This window comes from Accipiter gentilis, chromosome 13 (genome assembly GCF_929443795.1).
Source record: "Accipiter gentilis chromosome 13, bAccGen1.1, whole genome shotgun sequence".
NCBI classification, from domain to species: Eukaryota; Metazoa; Chordata; class Aves; order Accipitriformes; family Accipitridae; genus Astur; species Astur gentilis.
Genome location: NC_064892.1, coordinates 31,911,013 through 31,922,565, shown reverse-complemented (window position 1 = coordinate 31,922,565; position 11,553 = coordinate 31,911,013). Strand labels below are relative to the sequence as shown.

Below are 11,553 nucleotides of genomic sequence, written 5' to 3'. Positions count from 1 at the left end.
TGGAGTTGTACAAAATACAGCTGATTTAGGCATGTACATTACCAAACCAGTATGACATTACACTGACCATACTGTAGTTTTTATAAATCATACCTTAATGCTGTAATCGGTACATTTGTTTTGAATTCAGCATTTCATCTGATTTTGATGGAAGAAGAAATATCAGAAATTGGTATTCACTGTGCTTCCTCAGACCAGTATTGTTCTGAACAAGTTTCACTGTGCCTGGGCAAGTAAAAATTACAGCAGGATTTAAGGGTTTGTTGCCATCTTCTAGACTGTCACCGTTAGAGCTGGATGCTAGAAATGAGAAAAAAACCTCTCCGGACATTGAGTCTAATTCAATCCAAAACATTTGCTGTCATCCGTGTATTTTCTAAAATCCTCATTCACAAGGTTCCCTGGGGTGGATTTCTCCAGAAAGGGAAGGAGGTTAGATGGTGAAAGAAAAAATTGTCTCTTGGCTTCAACCTGTTTCTGTTCAACCCTTTTCCTTGCTTAGACTTTGCTACTTCCATTTCTTCTGTGTAGAAATATTTCCTGTCTCTATCATCCCGTCTTGTATACCTCTGCCAATAACCAACTAAACTGAGTCTTTGCTGTTGAGTTAAGCCCCTACACTTACCTGTTGCTTTTCTGGAGCGCTGATATGTTCCGTTTCCATTGTACAGTAACACCGAAGTAGTTCACGTCTGCAGAGGGATACCCCATCCTCACCCTACGCTCCTTCACCAGGTAGGAATGGAAACCAAACACAGAACCCCCAACTATGTCAACCAAACCAGGGTGGAAAAACTCTACCAGCCCTCAAATCTATCTATGATTCCCATCATGCTTTCTCTTTCAGTAAGAAGAGGCTTTGGAGGACCAGCTTTTTACACAGATGAAAATTATCCCTACGCGGCTTCCCGGGTGGGTGGGCCACTGCTTGGCTAATACCACTGTGGGCACCTCTCTTTCCAAAAATGCTGCAGCCAAAACAGGTCACAGCTGAAGGTCTTGCCTCTTCCTAGCCTGGTTTCCGTCTGCTGATCTGCCATCCTTCAGATCAGGCTATGTTAGAATGAAGGCACTGGGAATTTTAAAGCCTTAAGCAGACACCAGTTAAAGTGATTACCTCCCCGATAAAACTTTAGGCAGAAAAATGTTCTCTGTTCCTATCAGAGCTCTGGAGCTTGACCAGTTGCTGCTACAGACAGAAGGCTTATTCCTCATCTTAAGTGAGAAAAGAGATTTTTTTCCAAACCAAAAGGGGATTTTGAAAATTTTAAGACAAAGCTTAAACTACTAAGCTGTTCCAGTGTGGCTTGTAAAATATAGTACCAGATACAATATAATATTATGTAAGGATCTCTGGGAAGCAGAGACGTAGGACTCCTTGCAATTTCAGATCAGTTTTCAGGAGCAATTTCTCAAGACCCTGCTGTGGCAGGGAGAACATGCAGTCAGAAAACCAACTCGGAGAGCGAATGAACGAAGGAGTCAAGGTTAGGGTGGCCAAATGCACAGAGTTCTGTGAAAAAAACACATTTGGTAACTCACAAAACATACTGCTAGGTCTGAGATCACCGGGTGCATCAAATACAGATAAAAACACACCACTGCCCAGGCACCCCTTGGGCAAAATCCGCCCTGTAAGTCTGCCCAAGTATAGGTTTATTTTTCTTCCCACAAGGCAAGAACAATTCAACGGTTCTTGAGGTGCTGGGTATAAACAAGCTGTCAGAATTATATTCAGGGGCAGTCCTACTTCGTTTTGCTCATTTATTTGTATGTATAGGACAGGGTAAGCACCTATAAATATTTTCCTGCCTAGAACAGGAAGGGGGATATTTGATGGTTCACAGCAATCACTCACAGACCCTCAACATTGCTGAATTGCTTCACATGGACAAACTGCCCAACCCCTTGCTCCTGTGCTCAAGCAGGCGTGCAGTTAACTCATATGAAAATTCCCGTCCATATACCATGGAACATCCAGCTGGACCGTGAACACGAAGCATCTTGCAAAATGGGATTGCTTGGACTGTCCAAAACCCTGCCCAAGTACACGCAGCTGGAACAAGGGATGGTGACACCATTATGACTAATGAATGTAGGTCATTAAGTAATCAAAAAAAGAAACTTCCTACCTCAGACTCACTTACTGTTTGGGAAATTCTATCATTACGCTTTGGGAAATTATATTCATTTTTTTCCCTGGATGCTTATGGGTGTGACAGTGCCAAAGACTTAAAATAGGAAGGGTCAAGCTTGCTTAACACTTCAATATTTGTTTGTTGGAGACTATTTCCAGCAGGAAAATCTGGATTGCACATGTAAAGAAGAAAAAAGCAGAAATGTGGCTAAAATCCTGTGAAGAAGAGGGCAGCTGAAGAAATATGTAAAAATTGCTCAGAAACAAAACAAAACAAAACAAAACAAAACAAATCATTGTTTTCAACCATTGCCCCTTGTCCTGTCACTACAGGTCCTGGTAAGAAGTCTGTCCCCATCCTTCTTATAAGCCCCCTTTATATATTCAAAGACTGCTATAAGGTTTCTCCAGGCTGAACAACCCCAACTCTCTCAGCCTTTCTCCACAGCAGAGGTGCTCCAGCCCCCTGATGGTTTTCGTGTCCCCCTCCGGACCCGCTCCAACAGGTCCACGTCTGTCCCGTGCTGAGGACCCCAGAGCTGGACGCAGGACCGCAGGTGGGCTCTCACCCGATGGGAGCAGAGGGGCAGAATCCCCTCCCTCGACCTGCTGCCCACGCCGCTTGGGATGCAGCCCAGGACACGGTCGGCTTTCGGGGCTGCGGGCGCACGTTGCCGGCTCGTGCCCGGCTTTTCATCCCCCGGTACCCCCAAGTCCTTCTCGGCAGGGCTGCTCTCCATCCCTTCATCCCCCAGCCTATATTTGTGATACTGGGGGTTGCCAGGTGCACTCGATCCTCCTGCCCATGTTGCCGACAAAGACGTTAAACAGCGTGGTTTACATGCTAACCTGTTCCAGGTGGGTTGCTTGATGCTTCTCTGGCTGTCACCCTCTGGGAAATTTCCGTGACCGTTACGCATCATGGAGCTAAAACCCAAACCAACTGGTATACAAGGCTTCCTTACACTAGTTGCAACTGAATATTTTTCAGAATACCTGTCATCGTGGAGGAACAGGCAGGATCCTTGGAGATGAGGTTGTTTTCACAACTTGATCCAACTATTGTAGCTCCTACCACAATAGATGCATGCCCCTGCGCTTCTCCTCTGAAGGGATGTTTCAGTAACAGCAGAATATTCCCCTCGTAGTGCTATAAACTGCAAGAGGAATCCTTGAACAGTGATTCCCCTTAGCGCTTGGGGTCCTCTTACTTTCCTGAGGCCAGTTTTATCAATTATTGATGCCAATCTTCTTTGTTATAGTGCCCTGCTATCTCAAGCACATGGTGGTGGAAGACTTTTCCATCTTAAAGCCTATTCACTCCGCTCCACCCTACCATGCACGTCATCCTATATCAAGATGTACTCTCAGTACAGAAGGTTTTCTGAGAACATGAGCTCTTTTTTTGAGGTTACAAATCCGGCTTTCCCATGTTCTCTGCTGCACCATGAACTCTGCTTTTCTCACCCTGCCATAAATTTAGCTGACAGCGGTCCCGCACCACTTCCCTCTCCCCCGCTATCCCTCTACCCCATCAGCCGCGGCGGCCGTATCTCTTCCTCCTGCCACCTCCTGCCTACTCGGCCTCCCCAGTTCAACGTCCCAGTGTGATCCTCGCCTCTGCAGCTCTCCTGCTCAAAAGTGTCTTCTCCCCACTGATGCTCACCAGTCCTCCAAAGCATTTGCCTTGCTTTATCCCCTTTGCTTGCCACCAGCCTCCTCCGGTGCCTGACTTTTCCCAAACCTTTTTAGCACTGATGGGGTTAACAATGGAATGAAACAGCTGTGGAATGGGAAGGGCAAAAGCTCCTAATTCATTTTCTCTTTTTTTCCTTCCCCGCTTTTTAAGGGGAAAAGCTGCAAACACAATTTCAAGGACTGAATGTGGCTGAAATTGCATTCATTCCCCCCACCCTGAATTGGGGGGGACAATCCGTTCCAGCCCAGAAAGTGGTGGGAAGAGAGTCCAAGCAAAAGCAAATTGTCCATCTCCAATAGGATTAATTATCTTCCACTTTGGATACAAAGGTTTGGCAAACCTGTCCTGGCTGTGTATTACCATCAAAGCTGAAATGTTAAGATGTACGCACTGTGAGAAATCGTAAAAGCAGGGCAGCAAAAAGAATGCAGAGACTGCAGGAAGAAAGATTTTAAAGGCTAAATATGCATAGAAGTGAGCTTAAACACATTTACAAAAGAAAAGGGACATAGCAATTTTCTTATCAATATTTGAAGGGTCCGACCACCAAGGGGAGTTACCTCCTTCAGCAGAAAGAATGCAATTAGGAACGGTGGATGAAATCACAAGGTGAATTTAAACTGCCCATTGTGGAGGGGAAAAAAAAAAGTATTTACATAGGAAGATATTCTAGGAAGTGGGTGTCCCATTGCTGGGGGTGTGGAGAACTACGCTGATTCAACAGAAGCACACCGCCTGCAGCAGTCCTGCACTGCCAGGGACGCGCAATAAATGACCACAAACTCAAGATTTGTATGTATTTATTAAAAGAGTTTAAGATTGCTTCTTTGCGCCGTGTCCCACAGGCTGGCATCGCTTTGTTTTCCTCTGTTGCCAGCACAAGCGCAGTTTTAATTATTAATGAAAGAGTGTTTTTTTTAAAGCTTTTCTTACCCCAATATGTTAAATCTGGCTTGGAGTTGTACTACTTGTAATTAAGTTTAATGCATTTGAGTTGGAGGCACAAATAAGGTGGATGCTGTAGTAGCAGTGTAACGATGGGATTTTTCGCCAGTTGATGACACACCCCGGAGCGTTTCCAATTTTCAAATTTTGAATCTAATGGCTCGTTCCTGTTCTTTACCAGGGAGCATGCGTGAGACAGAGAAACAGGGTGCAAGCGCTGAGCTGCTTATCTCGTAAAGTCAGCGGCTACGCAGTGGGTGTGAAGCCAGACCAGTAGCTCATCCCAGAAGCTGGGGGCAGGAGGACAGAAAGCAAACTTCAGGCGATCATTTGCTATTTGGTTTGGACATTACAGAACCAACTGCTCTCACTTGCCAGCACACACGGATGCCAGGGACGTTACGGGACCTTGGAACAACATATCTAAACATCTAAACAGCAGCAGCAGGATGGGGAAATGGGGAGCCCCGTCCCAGGCAGCTGCAGGCAGGAGGGATGCACCATTTTCCAGCTTCATGTTTGCATTTTCTTGGAGCTCAGGACCTCCTGGGATGGCCCTCCTAAAACACCAGGCTGATTTCTAGTTTCTGTGACTCTCTAATAATTAATTTTCCATAGTCCGGGCAGTGAGGTGGGTAGCACTGATGTGTTTATTTTGGAAAACCACCTACAAGTCCCAGTAAGCCTTGTGTCCCCATGCCAGAAAGCACCTTGCAGAGCGCAGCCCATAAAATAGGCCTGGATCACTTCTTTTTAGGACTTCGAGACACTGAGATAGTTAATGCATTTGATGCAGGAACTTCTGCCCCGCATTCTCCAGCTTACATTTTGTGGGAGCTTGATTCTCTATTAACTTCACACTAGTGGGAACACTATTGGTTTCAGGGAATTCACTGTTAGGAAAAAGAACGTGCTTTTACGAAGTCTTCCTTTATTTGTCTTGGATCATGCCGTTTTCTTTGTTCACCTATCACCAGCACAGAATAATTCAAGCCGGATGCGCCAGTTCATCAGTCTGATATTTAAGCACGTATTTACAGGAAAAAGGCATTCCCTGAGCAGCCCTTGACTCAGAAATCGGATTTTGCCAGCCTGGCAGGGCCCGGGGGTTTCGGCCATTAGAAAACAATACAAGGCTCATCTCCTGTCAGGTTTTTTGGGTGGATGCCCTATCGACTTTCAGAGGCAAACTTCTGGCTTGAATCTTGCATTGTAATGCCATGCGTTACATTAAACACCGCACACAGAGCATCAAAGAAGCAATTCGGTGCGATGCTTGCAGCTCTCCGGCGTGATTGCACCCAGCGTGTGCTGGCTATGTCTCGTAGCCTTGAAATTTTCCAGCACCACAGAACAGTTTGATTTCTGTTCCCCTCCCGGTGTATTTCTTGGGGACAAGGTATAAGATAACTCCTTATAGCAGAAGTATCTCTCCAAAGTCAACGTGCTGTAGGCACTTCTATCCTTTTCACTTCCAAACTGCCCCAGGCACAACTCCTGACTGTACTAAACAATACGGTGCTGATAAATGAGTTGTGTTCATAATAACTCTTCCTACAAGGCAACCTGGAAAGGAGGTGAACTTTTCCTACTGCCTTTTTTCCTGTGGATTGTGCAATCCAAAATCTCCCTATAAATAAAACCAGACACATATAAACACGCAGCCTCTAACCTCTGCCAAGCAGACTTCCAGTAGCACCAGGAGCCTGCCTCTGCAAACAAAACATCACGAATCCTTATTCTGAATTTGCTCCCCACTATAACCTGTGCAACTAATGGTGACTCCTTGCCTACACATAGTTTCTACTGAAATCTTACCTGTCCATTCCAAGCCTTCCTTTACAAAGGCAGGTTCTCCGCTGTTTTCTCTCAGACTCTCACTGGATTTCCAGTGTTAGAGGTATTAAAAGTCAGTCTCAGACAGGAAAGCATACTGGCACAGCGCCTTGGGAAACGCCAGTAAGAAGATCCCCATGGGCCAGATTCTGCCCTACTGCAGAACAAGGCTCAGGCAAGCTGTTTCCTTGGAAAACTTTGGTTTCCACCTGGAAACACACTGGAGATTTTCCATTTACACTTGTTTACCAGTGGTTTGAAAGACACTGTACTGCCCTGCCAAGCTTTCCTTTTCTTAGTCCAAACAGGGACATGGGACTAAGTTCCTTGGAGAAGTTTTTCTTTCTACAGCATGCCTGACAAACATATGGAGATAAAGTAGTCTAAGAAATACTGAAGGATGAAAAGGGCATTAAAATAAGGACTTGACTGTGTATAAAAGCCAAGAAAGGATTAAAACTTTAAAGAGAGCTCTCCAGGACCCTAAAGACTCTTTTGGACAGAGATCTAATCTTGGCGGTTTGCTTTTTTTTTTTACTCTGTGAGTTTTTGCATTTGAAGCAACAAACTTCAAACCATGGCTGTGGGAAAGGGTCATTCCTGGGCTTACAAAGGAATCTAGCTGGGTGGAAGGGAGTTTTTGTCAAAGACTCATCTGAGTCTGCATACCTGATACCTGACTCTTACGAAGCTGCATCCCATAACTGATAGGTAGATCTTCCTTCCCTCCCCTTCACCCACCAAACATCAAATCCTTCTCCATCCTCCTATACACCCCTCACTTCCTCGCCTGCAGGTCCCGCCACTTTGCATTGCCCTATATTGTATTAATAGACATTATTATTAATTACATTGCCCTATATTGTATTAATAGACATTATAAAAACTCGTGGTTGGAAGAAAGGCAATAACTTAAACCATTCAACACTTTAATACTCTTTAATAGTAATGACCGTTCCCTCATTCCTGCCTCTCATCAACAGCTTTCGAGGAAGCATCATTAAGAAGGCATATTCCAGTACAAGAGAGGCATCAGGCTCAGTTAATTTAAAAGAGATATTTCAATAAAGCTAATTTAACATTCAGATCAGAGGTGCCCTCAGGGATTCCCGTGCCTGCCCCGCACGGCTCTGATGCTCGGCTGTAGCCCACGTTTGTACAATACTGGTGTGTAAGGTATGGGGGTGCCCCGCGAGTGTGGATTTTACTAAAAGGCTGTCACATAAGTCAGTCTTTTTTTGGACTCCATAATACAGTGGTGGTCAGGCATATGTCAGAGCGTGGGAGGGTATAAATTGCATTACATAAAGTGATCAGGTTCTCCGCTTGTACTCCAACTTACGGAACTTGCATCCCTGGTGGAAAGTGATAGAAAACTTGATATTTGGACCCCTGGTGGACTCAAAAATGAGTAGGAAGAAAATGAAAGCCAAAATGTTTACAGAGAAATCAAACCCCGCTGGAAAAATATTTTAGCTTTCAGTAGTATTCCACTTGTTTCCTTAAGTGATTCAGTGCTTTAAATAAATAGTTTTGATTGCCTTAAGTGTTCTGAAGGAAAACATTTGGATTCCAGGGATATGCAGGAACTAGAGCACACGTAAAGCAGTGTCTATTAAACTAGGTAAATAATAACATCTTCTTTTACAAATCAAGTTGTAAGTTTTTGTGATCTCCCCAGGACCTTCACAGCAGAATTTTACAGGCTCTGCAGAGAGTACCTGTTCACAAACTGCATTGAAAAAAGAAGGTGGGAATTAGTTGCACCACTAAGCCAAAAGGATGCTACATTTCCTCTGGAACACCTGAAATTGTAGTAAAATTATTTTGCAAGAAATACAGCATTTGAAACATTGGAAGTAACAGCGAAGTCTCAGCACAGTCAGTTGAGCTGAGCCAACTAGTCCAGACAGTGCTGCATCTAGATGTAAAAACCTATTTACGCACTTGGAGATAACACAATTCTTTTAATCTATTTTGCAGATCTGTCTTGGCTCTCGCTGTCTTAAGAACCAGACGCTAGGAAGCTACAATTTGTAGCTTGATATGTGAATCGCCGCCTTACATGACATGATTAAAGGGTGGGATCCAGCACAGCAGTCCAGTGAATGAGTGCCCCTAAATTTACTGCCACAGAATCGATAGAAGCTTTTCCATTGACTCTCAGTGGAGAGACTCAATTGCCTTTCCATTAAGGCAACTTTTTTTCTATGCACCTACTATTTAGGTGGATATCTATCTTAAACAGGCAGTCTGGATCCCAGCCTATAATGCCAACTAACGCTGTTGACAAGCCACAGTCACAACCTCATGACTAATATTTAAGGACTCAATCAACAGGTGTGTCTGGGTAACAAATTTGCATCTTCTTGCCAGACCACATTGCCCAAACAACCTCGATTTAATGCTGGACTATGTTTGCCTAAAGACAACAACTTTGCCTAATTTCACACAAAATTAGACCTATTGGGTCCTATTAGACCTTTACAGAACTCTTGCATACATTCCTGAAAGCTGTTCTAATCAGTTAAATATGATTAAACAAAACCTGATAGCAAAAATCTTAGGTTTGCCAAGGAGGAATAACTGTATATTTCTAGAAATATAGCACACATTCAGTAATAGACATTCATACTGACGCTAATTCATGCGCTGCATAATGTTTTCCACTTTGATGGTTATAAATTACACACTGTAACTTAACAAGTTGGAAAATGTGCTATCCCAGGAATAAGAAAGGGAAAACATAACAGCAGTTACCTGCCCGTTTGAATAGAGAGCTGTAACAAATAGCAGCTATATCTATTTTTTTAAGATCATCACTTCAGGGCTGCAGCTGTTTGGTTCTGCCATATTTAAAGAGCAAGAAAGGTATGCAGAGAAAAAATATTTGTCATCTTAAATCCTGCTGGTCTGGCAGGTCCTGACCTATTTCACAGATCTCTGGTACCGTCTGCCATACGCTGGGGAACCCATGAGCTTCTGGGGGGGTGGGAAGTACAAACATATTTGGGTTACTCCCTGCCACCGCATAATGCTGCTAAACTAGCAGAGGTGACCCACCTCTTCGGATTCAATATTGACTTTTTTTTTTTTTTTAAATGCTTCTCCATCCATCAATGTCCAAGTAGAAATGTAGCAAGGTCCTCATGGATTCAGCTTACTCTTGCTTTTCTGCTTATGGGCTACTGGAGAAACAAGGAGGAAAAAAAAGCCCAAAGAAATACAGACAAATCAGTGCCTGGAACACAAAAAATGGAAATAGCTTTTGCTTTCCTTTTGTAATATTGTACTGACCTTGAGAGGGGAAAAAAGTCTAATTTGAATACTGCAGGATCTAAAATTACAAGTAAGCACCAGCAGTGAATACAGGAAAAAAAATTAAAACTTTGTCATCTTTTATAAAGTGATGGAAGTTATTGGAGGAGGGGAAAGGAAGGAAGGATGAAGTGCCCCCACCTTCTTCTGCAGTGTCTATCGCCTGATGAAAGGAAAACCCAGCTTTTAACAGACATGTAAGACTCCCCGCAGATGATGCTGGCTTGGCAGAAAGTTCCCGCAAAACCACCTTTGCAATATGGTGTATAGTTTTGATCACCTCATTAAAAAGGACGTTATTTCACTGGATAACAGCTGAGGTGATACAGGCTTTGGATGATGACCAGTGTTAATTGTGGGCAGCAAGTGCATCTATAAGCAGAAAACTGAAGCAAATCAAGTGGAAAATGCTCACTACTGCTTGGCAGTTTAAATTGAGGAAAAAAATTAGTGGAAGAGATTCTGGTACTAATGCTGGAATATAGAGCTTTATGTCATGGGATTTGCACTGATGTGTGTTTGGATGAAATAAAATTTCACCTACGGAGGAACTGGCCAATTTGTAGCTCAGATGATCAGAACACAGCATAATATTTTCTCAGAACAAGCCATCCCGCCAGCTTCTTCCTAGCAGAGCTGAAATGAAAATATCTAAAGCCAAACGTGTATTAGTAAATCAAAATTCTGCAGAGGCCTCTGGTGATATAAAAGCTATCATCAAGTATATAAATAGTTAATATTTACAGCTGAGAGAAAGACATGAAGAAGAGCCTGTCATTTCAGGTTTCACTAAAATAGAGCATAGATTTTTAGAGAGGTTTCTTTAAATAAGGCTGCAGAGTTCCACCTAAAGCATCAGAGGCCATTCATTGCTTCAGCAAAAAAGCTTAACGGACACTCCCCAGCAGTTTTAGCCTCCAGTGGGAAATTAAGTTTCCGCAGAATCAACTTTTTATGCAAGAAAAAATTAATCTTGCCCAAAGCATTCAGGTTTCCTTTGGGAAAATCAAAACAAAATATATCCTTCACTACATGGGCTTGACCCAAATCAAACGTTTCAGTTTATTTTTTAACTGAACAAGAATATTTTATTTCAACTCAGTTCAACTTGAAACAGCCTCCGGGCTTGCTGTTATGGTAGATATAAATTGTCCAGGAGAATAAGGGAATAAGACAATTTGCATCTCAGCCAGTTAGCTAGCTCATAAGAAAACATTTTTTAATTCAACAATTTTAAAATGTTACATTTAGATCAACAAGACTGAAGCAAAATATTTTGATGCTTCCAAACTGAAGTTCTTCAGAACTTTTCTTCCCATGAAAAAAATTTTTATATGGGAAAATAAATGTTTAAATAGTCAAAACTGCGTGAGAAAAAAAAAATTTCCCGCTTTAATTTCCAGCCAACTGATCATTACATCAGTTTTACGCCACAGCAATTCCATTGAGCTCCACAGGAATCACACTGGAATCGTATCAACCTAAAAGGGGTCTCAGGTGCAATGTTACTGATCTCAGTGCTACAGATTTAGGCAGATAAAAGTTGTGTCCTAAGGTTCTCTTTCACATTTACCTCCTTGTTGAGACCGTAAGTATGTGGGGGAACTTGCAGATCCTG

The 11,553-nt window shown here is 43.1% G+C and overlaps 1 long non-coding RNA gene across 21 annotated transcripts in view; it reads right to left on the bottom strand.

Annotated features, from left to right (window-relative positions):
* LOC126045253 (uncharacterized) overlaps positions 1–3,568 on the bottom strand; it is a 95,838-nt gene extending 92,270 nt beyond the window's left edge. For 7 of the 21 annotated variants that reach the window (XR_007508011.1, XR_007508007.1, XR_007508013.1 and 4 more), the window contains exon 1: positions 94–3,566. This is a non-coding gene — a long non-coding RNA (uncharacterized LOC126045253). Of the gene's footprint in view, positions 1–93 lie in introns of all 21 variants that reach the window. The other 14 variants (XR_007508012.1, XR_007508010.1, XR_007508019.1 and 11 more) reach the window with 11 other exon arrangements.
* Positions 3,569–11,553: the final 7,985 nt, after the last annotated feature.